Source organism: Lagopus muta, chromosome 10 (genome assembly GCF_023343835.1).
Source record: "Lagopus muta isolate bLagMut1 chromosome 10, bLagMut1 primary, whole genome shotgun sequence".
Lineage (NCBI taxonomy): Eukaryota > Metazoa > Chordata > Aves > Galliformes > Phasianidae > Lagopus > Lagopus muta.
Window position 1 is genome coordinate 4,385,298 of NC_064442.1, and position 15,265 is coordinate 4,400,562.

Below are 15,265 nucleotides of genomic sequence, written 5' to 3' on the forward strand. Positions count from 1 at the left end.
GTGGCAAGGAGATTTCAGGCTTCAGCTTCCTCTTTCTTGAGGCTTTAGTTCTGGTCCCAGAAAACATCAAAACATATGAAAGCATAAAGGAATTTCAAACTGATGTCAAGTATTTCCAACTCTTCCCTTCACATTCCTCAAATTGCTTAGTTTATAGTTGAAACAAAAGTTTCAAGTACCTTTGCTTTTTCTCAAGAAGTTCACCATCCCCTGTGTGTACATCCTACCTTAAAAACTCTTCCTAAGATAATGGCTTACTCTTTGGAAATAAAGAAAGGGAAAAACTGTCCTGTACTTAGAGGACTGATTTACCACTTCACATCCCTTGCCTTTTACTCATGCACTGAGTGATCATGTGCAATTTACTCATGTTCCTCAGTTTCCCCTCAGCAAGTATAATACTGACCTCTGCAGAGAGCTGCAAGCTTTCTGTTAACCTCTGAGTTAAGTGCAAAGCCATAGCATTATTAAAGACATTTTAAACTGAGACAGCTGAGTGATGTCCTATAAATTGTCATTTCTCCTCAAATGCTCCACAATATAATATTTCCTCCAGAAATGCATTTATTATTTAACACTTTTCTGTGAAAGGTTTCTTTTACATTGCAAATACCCAGAGTTCTTTCATAGGTCTTAGACTATTGACCCTTTACCTTAAAACAAGCTATTAATGCTTAACGCTGTTATTAGTATTCAGGGAAGTAATGATTGGTACTAAAATGGAAATGTGCAGTAAAAACACCTTCTATTTTGTAAAATAATTATGTAGCCTAATAATTATTTCATACGATTGCTTTTGATTGATAGGGAAAGGGCACCAAGAAGTTTGGAATCATGATTCTTTAAGGTCTACATTCAAATTGCAGCCACCAGAACCATTGTTTCCAGCAGTTACATTTTATAAGAACTGCAACAGGATGATCCCTGATTCTGTTTGCATGAGAATTACATCAGCAAAGGTATTCTTTAGCTAATTAGGGTGTGGGGTTGTTTTTTTTTCCTTTTTCTTCTTTTTTTTTTTTTTTTTTTTGAACGACAAGGAATTATAATTCCATAAAGGCCAATACAACATTCTTGCAATTTCCCAGTAAGTCATTGGTACCTTAGAGGTCAAATATAGTTCAAGTCTGCAGAGAAGTGAGACTGCCTACTTCCACTCTGCTGTCATCCACCTGACCCTAACCTGGTAAAAGCATCCCTAGTGGTGCCAAAAAGGCCCTTCTATTTTCTGCGTAGTAGCTACACTGGTCTTTCACATTTAAGGCTGCCAGATAAATGTCAAATTGCAATGTTCTTATGATGTTTAATGGGAACCAGGCTGAGAGTGCTTGAACTTGCTTCACTTTCGAGAAGTTTTTGTCACTTTGGCTGAGATGGAAAAACAAGTCTTAGATCAATAATGTACATAAATGAAATAAATTCACCGAGCTGAGCTTTCTTAACTGATTTGCTGCACGCTGAGAAACTGGAAAACCTTCCTAACTGCATGAGTCCACAGTTAGTACAGAAATAGCTACAAGATTATTGTTCAGTGTTTTACAAAACACAGTCTAGCTGCTTTCTTATCTTGAGTGGGTAATATTAGAAACTTTCATAGTTGTTTTCATCGCAGATTTTCAGGCTCTGAGACAACTATTGCTGGGTGTCTCTATGTACAGAACTACTTCAAACTATTTCTGCTGAGCTTGTTTTGCTGCCTTTTTTTTCTTTTCTTTTCTTTTCTTTTTTTTTTTTTTTTTTTTTTTTTTTTTTGCAGTTTTGCTGCCTTCAAATACTGCATTAAAGTTGGAAATCATAAATTAAAGTAAGACCTATCTGTCTTCATAGATAATATAGCAATAGATTGCAAATGAAAGGAAAACTACAGCTGTGAATAAGTAACATACATATACACAGATTAATCATTTGTTTATAAACCATTTTAATGAAACGTTAACGTGAATATGGAAGAAGCACTGAGAAGACTTTCCCATCATCATGCTGTTAAAGACAGTGGTTGCTGACCTCTCTATCTTCACCATCAGATTCCTAAGCAGGGAGAGAAAAAAGCCAACACCCACCATCGCTAAGAACTCTGGTCATTCAATTAACCTGGGAGTTGTTCAGGTAGTGAAGTGATAAGTGCCACAATAAAACTTCAAGGCCTGTTTAACAGTTGTGGAGAGAAGAGATGCTTCTGCTGATCTCACCTGAGCTACTCAGCCATGAATGTTCTGGATGTAGTACAACTGCTCTCCTGTATCCCTGCTTCTGATCCTATTTGACTACCAAAAGACATCAGAGTGCCAATAAAAGCAGTAAAACACCAGCAGGATCAGCAGTAGGAGCAACAGCTGGCCAGATACAAGAAAGGAAATAAAAATGTACCATCTGAGGGTAATCAAGGGATTAGTTATGACTCATGAGCCACAACTCCTTTCTGGACAGACTCCTGCTTTGATCTAGCTGCATATGGTCCCTTGCTCTACTTCCGTACTAGAAAGAGCAAAAAAAGAAACAAAGGAAGTAAGCATTAAATAGAAGCAGCAGGTACGAGATATTCAGAGCTATTTATATATTAACTACTTTGGGACAATTAGCTGGAATTAGCATTACATATTTTAGGATATAATTAAAATTCACTTAAGTATTCACTTCTGTAGAAGAGGTTAAAAAATTAATAAAGAAGAACATCATTCATTTACCTGTGACTTTACCTAGGATGCTAGTAAGAGATGGAGTAAAGGATATTTCAAAGGTTTTACGAATATTTTGTCATATTTCTCTTAATAACATTGCAACATGTGTTGAAAAATGGTAAGAACTGACATTTCAAAGCTGAATTTGTCTTTTTAGCTTTAATTAGCTCTAATTATTTTGAATTTTAACTATGGGAGAAAAAACATTGATCATTAGCTGTTTAGAAATTCCTTGCAGATCTTGGGTGAATAAACTCCTAGAATACTCCTAGAATATAACAGTGAATAGAGCTCTCTAAAGTTCAACACAAAAATAATTTTCCGGATCTCAAATCCTTTCAATTTCTGTTATCAGAATCTTTTTATATGTTTGTGTTTTGTTTTGGATTTTTTTTTTAAGTGATATTACTCTTTTCAGGGTTCTCTTTCTTGTACATCCACGAATTGCACTTACCCCCTTGTACTGTTTGCTGTTCAATTACTATTATCATGACAATTTCAGTTCACCCTTTACAAACATAATCGGTGATTACATAATGACTCCACATTTACATGTGGGTAATGCAATGTAATCTCCATAAAACTACATAACTAACTCACCCTTATTGTCGTTTACAAATTGTCACTTTCAAATTCTATTTGCAGTTTTATATTTTCTACAAAATATTTCAGAGAAGTGAATAACTTTGAGCTAAATAAAGTTCTGTGTTGAACCACATTAAAAATTGTGATTTCTTATTTACAGGCAGATTTTGAGATCAGATAACAAATTTTAAATCTGCTTAGTAGAGGCTACATTGATTTTGGATTACACTACTTTTTTTTAAGAAGGCCATGCACTATCAAGTCATAACATTTTCACTCTTTCAGAGCAGTTACTTCTACATGATAGAGTTGATATCAATTCTGAACTGTTTAATGGCATTATCAGCTCTGACGGTATTAGGGTTTCAATTAGACCCAAAACTAGTTCACAAACGTGTAGGAGTCTTTTTCCAGTTCCATCACAGACATTTCAACTTCTCCTACAGGCTACACAATGATGCAAATGTAGATTCCAGTAACAACAGTATAGATATGTTCCATAGATGCCAAAATATTATATAGATAGCCCATAAATAGACAGTATATATTTAGCCTCTACTTCCACCATCCTGTGAATGTAATGCCAGAGGGAATAATTAAGGGCAAGATTGGATGACCTAGACAGTGGCTGACCCACCCGACAGGCTTTCAGACTGAATTCTCTGGTCTGCTAAAGAAAGCCTCACAAAGTGTCATTAAAGCAGCCATGGAAGACAAGAAGAGAGTTCCCTAGCGACTCTGTGATGATGTAAGTCTGTCAGAGATGGCTCAGCTATTTGCCATCACAAGGCATTTCCTGCCTCCAGTATAAGAGGACAGTCATAAAGTCATATACGGAAGGCAGAATGGAACTGAATGTAGTGACCTTGCTACCTTTGGTCTTTCAGCAACAAAAGTAGACTTTCCCCTTTCTAATCAAAACCATGTGAATGTGAATCTTTAAACCCTTGTGGTTTCTCACTTTGTTCTGTGGCTTTGACATAACAAGAAAATATGCCTTGATGGCCTTATTATCTAAGCAATAAATCTATCGTAAGCAACAGTCTGTCAGTCTTCTATTAAATCCAATTCATGCATCGATTGCCTATTTTCAAAATTGTCATCTGTCACAACCCAGCCCAAACAAGATAATTGCCATCTGTAAATTTATTTAGTCTCTCTGATCCGTGTGTTCCAGAGTCACTATGTTGAATTTATCCCAAAAATACTGCACAAAATAGGCAGTATTGGGTTTTGACCATTAGGTTCTGCGTGGAGATACAACTCAGTTCACACTGGCTACTGACTAGTCATCAGATACTAAAAACTTCTGTTTGCTGATTGATACACTGTGAATGGCATCTGCAAATCTACTGCAGAGATTAAAGTCCCTGTGTCAATTCATTAGTCACCTTCTCTTTATCATTGGGAAATGTAAAACAGTAAGTTTGCAGGAAATATATTCATTACTAAACCCCAGCTGGAGCCTTTTAAGATCAGGGATTAAAAAGCACATACACTCACTGTTTCCAATTAGGCACAAATGCCCTTCTCTTCTCTCTTCCTCAGCAATCACATGACTTCCTCTGCATGTGACTAAAATGACACATTTTGGCAAACTAATTGACAACTTTTTTTTTTTTGAGAAGATAACTGATAAATCCATCTGATTAATTTCTGTCATGAGTCAAGTCTAGTTACCATGCTCCCACAAAGACTCTTTTGCAGTACCCCTTTTTCCACAACACCTCTTACCCCGTTGTGGCGTGACCTTTGCCTGTGCTCCTCCTTTGCAATTCCCAGCTCAGAGACAGAATGTATGACACAGAGGGGAAGGTAATTAGGTCTAGAAAACATAAACAAAACCAGAAACATCACAAGCTCTGTTGTCACGCAATGAAAAATCAAAAGGGTTCCAAGATTTCTGCAGCAGTCTCCGAAAGGCATGTAAGACAGTACATCAAATCTCAGGCATGAACAGTATGAAATCTTTTTGTCATCACTTTTTTCACCACATTTTTATGACTGCGCTTCCTGTATTTTAAGTGCCTGTGTTCTTTTTCTAGTTCAAAGTCATGTGACTTATTTACATCCAATCCAGTTTGCTTTGAAGAAGGTCATATTTTAAGGCTGCTTAAGGAAACTGTCTGCCAAGTTCGGCCTCATGACTAAAGCTAAATTCCAACAGACGCTCCCTCGAGATCTCAGTAGAGTCAATGAGACTTCTGCAACTGATCATCAGGTTTTCAGTCCTTAGTATACTGCAATTATTCCTTTCTTACAGCAGGTTTTATAAAGTCTGATTTCAAATGCAAAATGTTACAAAAAGCAGATGTTAATTGATGTTTCTTGAACATCTGACCAAACCTTACTGAGAAAAAGGAACTGATGCACGATTTTATTCCTCTTACTTTCGTTAACAGTCTTCTGCGGCAACTTGTCTAGATGCTTTGTGACTAGTGCTGGTCTTTTCTCTTTTTTCCCACTGACATGCTCTTGCCAAGGATATCATTATGACATTCTGTAGTAACAAGCATTCTTCTGTTCAAATTTATATCAATTAGTTTGGGACAGTAATTCAATTGGACGGCCCACTGGATTTTGAAAGACTTGCAACGATGTCAAAGTGGCGACCTTTTTCCTCTAGTTTCAGCCAAAAGCCATTTTTTAACAAGGAGCTCTTGAAAAGAAATGCCACTTTGATAATTAGTTATTGATCACGGACAATGCGGCGACGAATACCATCGGATTAGCCAGACGCCAGTGGGTCGTGACATGGGAGTTTCCTTATCGCAATAATCTATGACAAAAATATAGAATAAAGGTCATTAAGGCTTCTCTTTGGGCAGCACAACCTAGATAATTTCACTTCCTTATTAAAAATAAGAATACTCAAATATTCTGAATTTTTTGTAACAAACCTGTTAAACTAACTTCTGTCTAAAGAAAACTGTGGAAGTTCCATCATTATGCAACTATAATTAAAATAATTTTGATAAATTAACCTTGCTTTGGCCAGCACCAGCAGCTCTATCTCACTATAACAACATCATCTTTCCTATCCTCAAATGACCATTAGTATGAATTTCGGATCTGAGCATAAACCAGAGTAACAATTATAGACTTACAAAATAATGGACTTTTTTTGTCTAATTTAGGAGGTATTTCAAGGCCTGTCTGAAATTTCTTCATATAAGTTATTTAATAGAGAAATACCCATCCATGAGTACATTAATATATAGATCATTTATACATCATCAATTCAGATTCAGCACAGGGCTTCTATTTGTTTATAGGCTTGCCTAGAAGAGTTTTATCATTTCAGTGTTTCATCAAAGCACATAAAAGCCATTATGGTCAGAAAAACAGAAGTCTGATACACTTAGTATATCAGAAGTCTGCAAGTCGAAAAACCAAACCCTAATTGTTTTGTTTCTCATCAGTCAGAATTATTTTCTTAAAAACTGATGACAAATGATACTTAAAGTAGCAGATACTTAAAGTAAGTAATTTGATGTTAGTCAATGTCCCCTAAATTGTTAATATTTTATCCACTTACTATTGAATTATTTCTGTTTGTTTCAGTACAGAAAATGAATACAGTGGACGCAGAGACAAGAAAGTTCTCTTAAACTCAGAATTTTTTCATGTTGCTTTAGAGTCATATTTATGGGGAATGCAAAAAGAACCTCATTTTATTAGACTGATCAACATGTCAGGAACAGAATAATAATCTTTTCTTGTATTCAATATGATTTTGTAAAGCTCATCGTTAATTCAATGTCACTTTATTGTTATTATTAAATTACTGAATTGCTAATAGTATAATTCATTACCAATTATCTTTTTGAAGACCTTCCAGAGATTCATTTTTATTCCATACTCTATAGGAAAACATTCTAAAAATGTATTTGAAGTAACAATTAGAGCAGCTACTCATTAGCGTCATAAAGGTAATCTGTCTGAACTTCTGTGATTTGAAAGTTCCTTCAGTTTGTTGCAGTGACTGCACAGAATCCAATCTTAAGCAGGAAACTGTGATTTCATTGAAGCTGAAGGGACTGTGGCCACCATGAAGGCAATATGACACAGAAGTTTTGCTATAGGTGGATAAGGAAAATCCTGCAAGGTAAATGTGTTTCACCTTTTGCTGCTACTGTTTTGCCATTAGAACTCAGAAATAAAACTCACTTTGAGTGGCTAGTTTTCTGTCTATCTACTGTGAACTGCTGTTTTATAGTTCAGGTTAAGAGCATTAAAAGATTAATTGCAACACCACTCTGAGCTGTAAAGAGAGAAATCTGAAGCACCCCAGCTGACAACATACGGATGGTTTCTGTTCTTCCCATTCTTCCTTAGATAAGTACAAAATACCCGTTATCACCTCCCTCAGATAGCCGATAGCAGCCTTTTTTCATCTATCCTCTTATTTAATCACTGTAATTTATGACTGAGAGTTCACACTGCATACTGTAAGACAGATCCGTAGTGTACACACACACACACAGAGGGTCCCTTCTTGAGAGCCCATGAAAACAGCAGACTATTCTGATGCAGTTTGCCTGCCTGGCACCCAACTCAGTCCATCTATTCTAGACTTCCCTACCTTTAATTACTGGATGCTGAATATTTCAGAAATATCTCTCTTTCCTGACACGCAGACAGGCAACAGAGGGACAGCAGATCTTACTTTTCTAATGGAGAAAGATCACAAATTCAGCAAGACGCTCATCGTTTGTGATCACCATCTATAATCTCCAGAACTCTTCTGAGCAAGACATTGGCACAGATCTGACTGTCTTTTAAATAAAGGGTAATATACATCTATTTAGCTGAGTGTACATCTTGCAATCTTGTCTCAGTTAATCAAAAGGCAATGGCAAGACTGTCCGTCAGACTGGTTGTTTGCATAGATACCATGGTGATGGGCATGTGATAAGATACGGTTTATTTTTACAACAAGGCAATAACTCTTACTTACATATTTCCCCCAGGGTGTTCTGAGGACTAATCTGTTAGTGTTTGCTCAAATCTGTAAAAGGCCATATAAGTGCTAAGTATTATTATTATTACCTTATTACGGTATTGACTTTTACCACATTGAACTGCGGTACTTTCCTCTACTTACGTGTAATATCACCATGAAGTGTTTATACTCCGTAATGTAAATGTTTCCTTTTGAAGGTGAGTTGAATCACTTATTGTTACATGTGACCCACAATATAATTTATTTACATGAGCCAGGAGACTCCAAAAATATATTCTAGGGACCTTTCCACTTAGACTCACACTATTACATTCTCAGTTTGTCCTGAATGTTGTTTGTTGACATGCATTTCCGAAAACCTGTTTGGCCAATTCATACAGCCCTCTAGGGCCCTGTGTTTTGCTGCACCAGTAGGCATGCTGTCATTACTTTGGCACTGAAATATAGCTGACTGTAAAAGCTGGGTTGCTATTCTGTTGCTGAATTCACCTGGTTGAGAATTGTCCTGAGAGCAAAGACTTAGCAACTGCACAAAAGTTCAGCCTGCGGTCCTGTGCACTGATTAACACTTAAACCAAGTGCCAGTCTTCTCTCCCACATCCATGAAAAAAACAAAAACAAAACAAAACAACAAAACCAAAGCACAAAGCCACCTGATCTGTCAGTTTTGCTCTTAGTATCCATATTCCAAGCTGACAGACATACACTCTCCTCCTCCCCAGCCCTTACATCTGGATCAACGGGGACAGGCTTTCCACCCCTCAGAAGATTCACTTACATTAAGTGGCGAGGTGGAAGCAGTGAATGAACAATAGACGGCTGTCAGGCTCGACAGCAGGGCATGGATGTATGAGCGTGGAGCTGACAGCGAGGGCCTCAGAGGGTAAACTGCTTTGCTGGAACTAATTAAACAGATGAAATTATTACATGAATATGCAGATGTTGTTTACATTTTACCATATGGTATTATTTCAGGTAATAACTCGCAGGAGGATCCCTTCCTCTCATCAAGAGGAAATGAGTTGAAAAGGAGGCTCCACGTGTCACCTTTCAGTTGCTAGGCAGACATTGATATGGCAGTCTTCTCTCCAAGTTGCAGGGAAACTCTTCCCCTTTTAGCTATATAAAACCAAGAGGATTTGCATTCTTCCTACTTTGCAGTGCTGCGAGAGGATGTCATTTTTTAAGCCTAAGTGTTGGGGTTGCAACATTTTTTTCATTATTCACAGAAGGCATGCACCTTTCCAAATGTTCATTCCCAGTGTCTGTTTTATAACCGAGATGCTGCTAATCCAACGGTCCATAGGCAAGAACTGACAGATCTGTCCAAATACGTAGAGGCTGAAGGTATGACATTTCTGCAAAGCCTGACATGTGGCTGTGCTGGTTAGCATTTACTGCTTTGCTAACCTGAAGTGTTGATAACAGAATCATTTCTTTTCAATAAGTTTCCATTCATCATGCTGAAAAGGTTGCTCCCTAGAATTATAGAGGCACAGCACTACCATCTCCAACACCACAAAAATTGCAAATTGTATTTAGGATGGGCAGCCAGCTAGAATATGACCTGACTAAACTGCTGTACAACCCAAAGATATGTACTGAGAACAATCAGCACTGCAACAGTCCTAAGAAGTGTTAACTACAGAGGGATGGCAGTGTCAGATCATAGTCAATGCAGTGCTGGCGCAGCTTGTTTAGGCAGCTACTCATCACTATATACATTCAGAAAGGATAAATGCAGAAGAGCAATTATGCTGTACGTTAATTATGAAAGCACATCCCAAATTTTGAACAAAAAAAAATACAGATGTAGCTGCTGAACAGAACTAATAACCTTAAGGATGAACAGATACTTTTGCAGCAAATTCTGCTTCTTAAGGATGAACATGCAACTGTCCTGTCATTTTGTTACTAAAATTATTCAAAACTTCAATCCTAAAACAATGTAATTTTAATATTTTTACAGGCTGATTCAGCACCTTGTTTCTACAATGACTATTTTCACATCCTCTGAGGGATTAATGGCACCAGTGTTTGATTAGATACACAAAAAAATTTTGTATTACTCCATTCTTGTATTACTCTAAATGTTCCTAGCTGGTACATGGACTAACTGTATTGATTTTTCCTTTAAGACTCAGATACTAGATATGTTTCTATAACTCATGGATAAAGAATAACGCCAAGTTACATCACCACTGCACTGACAGACTGGTTGTACATTGCCACTGATACATTTGGCTTCCAAATTTCTTTCTTAGGTACATCATCATTTTAATAGATCATTAGAGTCACTGGTGACCTATATCATTTAAGATGCAAAGACATGATGTCAGTGGTGCAAACTGTGGTCTTGATTCAAGCTATCACTCTGTGTTTTTGAAATAAGATAAACATTTTTTCTTCACCATGATAACCCCTGTAAAAATACCACTGAATAGCCAGAATAAATGCCTCTGGCCATTCTGAGAGTATGAATTTAAAAAAAAAAAAAAAAAAAAAAAAAAAAAAAAAAAAAAAAAAAAAAAAAGAGATAGACAGCTTTATATGGAATCAGTGCTAGAAGTTCAGAAAGGATTTCTTTGACTTTGTCTTCTAGCATTTAGCGATGTAACATATATATCAAAACAAACCAGAACAGATCACTTTATATACATTCCCTTTGGAGAGAAGGTGAGAAGACAAACACAGAACAGATGTTAGTCATGCTTAATGTACTACTGGAGGGTAGTAGATGCTAAAGTGATGATGGCAGTAGAAATGAATGGAGTCTTCTGCAACTGCTATTCCTGGCTGACAAAAATGCAGTGAGGAGTGAGTGCTTCATTCCTCTGCTCAGCAATGCACTACTTCACAGCCAAACACTGAAAGTAAGCACACTGGATTTTTGTCAGGAAACTAGCACAAAGAATAGTTACTGCTTATTACTGACTTGCTTCCACTTCTCCCTCCTCATTTGGTATTGTTAAAAGCTGGCTTTGATCACTCAAAAACACATTCCTATACAATAAATTGAATCAGTGAAGCAGTTGGAAAAAATTCTGTAAATTCCTACAGATTATCTTGTCAAAATGTTTGCCTTTCTTCTTTTATTCATTATATCACAATGTCATTATATGAAATATAGAATATTATGCAACGACATTTTGTTTCAGAAAACTACTATTTTTTTTTAACTAGAAAATAGTTAAAAATCTGGACTGCAGGATTTTTGCTCTTGCGGGAGTTCAATTTATCTCACCCCTTCCATACACCATTCCTTTCCTGCTAACAAAGTCACCAAAAAACTGCAGAATAGTTTTGATCTCTGGTTATGAAGCTCTGTGCATGCTCACAATGTACCTATATTTCCTGGTCCTACTAAAAAGAGCCTGGGGGCAAAAGGCAACAGCATGGAAATAAATTCAAGAACTTGAACAAGAGAAGAACTTGCTGCGAGTGATCAGAGATGTGGATGAGGGAACAAATGAAACAAGAAGTGCTACAACAGAAGCTGAGAATGTCCTGTTGTTGGCATCACAGGAGGTGGAGAGCGGCTGCACACAGATCACTGAGCAGGCACTGCCTGAGGCTGCTACTGCTGAGCAGAAATCATGATACAGATATTATTAATAACAGTATAATGGGACTCAGAGTTTTTTCGGTGGTGTTAAAAACAGCAAATGAGACAGCAGATGAGTCCTGGAGAACAAGGTTCTCCTTTATGCCTCGTCGTCATTTCCCATTTACCTCCAAGACAGGCTTTCTACAAGTCTTTATTACTTAATTACTGTATTCAGTGCTCTACATGTTGCATAATCTGAACATAGACTAAGTAAGTAATGTGTTAATGCAAGAACACATATACAGATATTTAAAATTTCTACAATTCACATTTTTCTTTCTCCTATTTACTTTAGCAATGAATCATGACCAGTTATTTATTGGATCTCTCATCCACACTCACTGATCTAAAACCTCTGTCCACCTTCTGGTTATCATGCTGCTCCTTTAATATCACTGTACTGCTCTCCTCAGCTCATTGTCTGGGTATTGCGAGGTCACGTGGACAAAACTGTCCGGAATATATCCTGAACATCATAGTTACAGAAATATTAGAAAGAAGATAAGCTTTACTTTTATTGGTTCTTATTCCCTCCCATCTTTTTCTTCCAAGAAATCATTCCACTTGGCAACCACAAACATGCAGACACAGCAAGGCATACAATTAAAGGCAGCATGTTCATCAAGCATCTGTGAAATTTAGCTGTGACTTCTTACCTCTACCAGAAAATACCAGTGAACAAAAGGCAGCACGATACCTATTTATTTTCTTAACACCTGACTCTTTTCCAGGATTTTGTACTTCAGTTTGTTGCTACCTGATGTTTAATCTTTCTCTGGTGCACCCAAAATAAAGTAAATTGAGTCATAGCAAATATGGATGTGGCCTGAGGTGTTTTGGATGAAGGCCCAAACCTAAAAGAATAAATAATTCAGAAAACTTTGCACTCTATTGTACACTACTGCGTGTTCTTTAAATGGAAAAGCCACAATTGTGTGACATCTCACTCGTCCAAACTTCATGATAATCTGTTTGTTTTAAAGAGGAAAAACTAATACCAGTCCTGGAATCATGCCACATTGATTTCCATTGTAGTATTTCACTTCAATAGACAAGATTTGCCAACTAGGATCAGCTTTGCCTTGGTTTTCCAATTTTTTGTTCCAAATGTTAGTTGTTGTTGCTATCCAGGGGGAAAGAAAGGTACTTTGAGTTCTGCGTGCTATGTAGAAACTTTTAGCAGGTTGTGCTAACTTCACAAAGCAAAATGGAATATCTGAAAAAGTTTTTTCATTGCCTAAAACATCATTCTCAAAATTTCAAAGTCTTTTTGCAATTACATTTTGTTTTTCCTTCAGGTGAAAGAATCTCAGATTCCTCCATTGAAAAGATATTTCTTGCACTATCTGAGGAGGAGAGAGGGTTTCAGATGTGAAGAGTCCAAAAATTGCAAATACAAGAAGAAAAAAAAAAAAAGATTTAGAAATATTTTCATTTAGAGAGAGGTTTAAGGACCAGTCTTTGTGTGAAAGCCCATAAATCATGGCTCCTAATATTTCAGTTACCCCATCCTGCAAAGAATTCCACACACAGTCCCTTGGAAACTCTCCAAGAAAGCTGCCAGGACAGCCTGGAGGAAACCCAGGGCTCTTCTTTTGCAGAGTTCAGTCTTGGAAGGAGCTAAAGGCTGGATGTCCGGGAAACTAAGTCAGTGTTACAGCAGGCATCTGTTCATCTGTCTTGGGCATAATCAGCTCCTCTGTGAAAGCTACCTTCCAAGAAAGAACTGGTGACAGAGTAAGAGAAATGTTTCGCAATTGCTTGTTGTTTTGTTCCCAAATAACTTGAATTAACAGTTGTGTCCCAACTTTTCTTTTTGGGGTAGAACATTGTTGAAAGGTGAAATAAAGATGTAGGAAGTGAAGTGATCTGCTTTTAGTATCCATTTTACCAGCTTCTGGCATCCTTCCTGCTGTTTAAACTGAAACTCTGCTTGTAAAGATTACTAAAAATTCTCCACTGAGACAAAAATCTGTACAGAATCACACGTCTGAATAGTTGCAGTGTCCATTTCACTGTGAAAAACTTTATTTTAGGAGTAATCTAGAGCACTCTAGAGAATCAAGAACAGCAGAAAGTTGTAATCTAAGCAAGGTAAGAGGGAAAGTCAGTCCAGTGATCATTGCTATATGACATGCTCTAGGGAAACATATCATGCAGCCCAGGCATCACTCAGGTAGTGGCACTAGAAGTCCCTCCATTCCATCCCCAGTATCTCCACAGTTCACCTCAAAGTTTTTTCATCTGAAATGTAGTTGTTGAGAAAAATAATCCACATACATACCAGTATACAATCAATGACTTCTTATGAGCTAATCCCTTCTTCTCTTCCTGAAGATTCATAGTCCATCAGTGGTCTATGCAAGGTTCAGCTTCCCAGACCTGCAGACAGTAAAACTCAGAATCACAGAATCACCAAGGTTGGAAAAGACCTTCAAGATCATCCAGTCCAACCACCCACTTATCACCAATAGCACTCACTACCTTTAGATTTGTTTTTCCAACCAGGTTACGCACTTTGTTTAATCTCATCAAAGATAGTCCTTTAACCAAAGTTGGTTGTCATACTTAGACATTTCTTACTTTGCTAGTATACAACTGTATAAACAAAAACAAAAACTGTATGTTTTTGAACACTGCAGCATGCAAGTAAGGCACATACTTTAAGAATGACTGAATGAAAAGCTCTGCAAACAGACACAGGCACTCTTCAGCTGCAGAAGCGATACTAGGAGAGCCCAGCAGCCTCACTGAACTGGCATTTGGTTTAGCAGTTGCCATTGTGTTGACTCTTCAGGGCACAAAACAAACTCTCAGACCCTTTTGTGCACAAAACCACAGTAAACATAAGCCTTTGGAGGTCGTGTCAAAAACATTTCCAGCGCAAAAATGTAAGAAAATCTTTGTACATGTACCTCTACATGCTACTGTGCAACAGAAATCTGTATGAAGACTTCTCTGCATGAAGGACTTGTAACTGCAAAATTCAAGCTTAAGCTTTATCACAGGCAGCCTCATTTCACTGAAAGCAACCACATACTTGTTTTTCACTGGTACCACTCTCTGCTCTGTGCCATACAAAGAGTATATCTTTGGAAATTCCTGAGTACTGATTACATAATACATATTGCAAAACTGGGACAGTTGCACAGCTCATCAGTCACTTGCACAGAAGACATTCTCCTTACCAGATTTTTCAAACAAGCTTCCAAAAGAAAAAGCATATTTTTTTTCACAGAAAGAAAGAAGTGCTGAAGAGATTGCGATCTTTATTATATTTCTACTCAAATACAATCACAAATGCTCTAAAAATATTTCTGTATTATATGTGGTAACTACTGTAACTCTTTCTGCTTTGTCAGCATCTACTCAATTTTAGATTACATTTTGACATTTCAGGAAAAAAGACATTCAGGCAAAATGGAACTG

At 37.2% G+C, this 15,265-nt stretch overlaps 1 long non-coding RNA gene across 1 annotated transcript in view; it reads right to left on the reverse strand.

The window, feature by feature from the left end:
* Positions 1-1,976: 1,976 nt before the first annotated feature.
* The window catches only part of LOC125698145 (uncharacterized), an 80,851-nt gene continuing 67,562 nt past the window's right edge, over positions 1,977-15,265 (reverse strand). Inside the window, exons 3-5 of the long non-coding RNA XR_007379087.1 lie at positions 14,121-14,218; positions 9,008-9,131; positions 1,977-6,042 (exon numbers count right to left, since the gene is read on the reverse strand). This is a non-coding gene — a long non-coding RNA (uncharacterized LOC125698145). The remainder of the gene's footprint in view (positions 6,043-9,007; positions 9,132-14,120; positions 14,219-15,265) is intronic.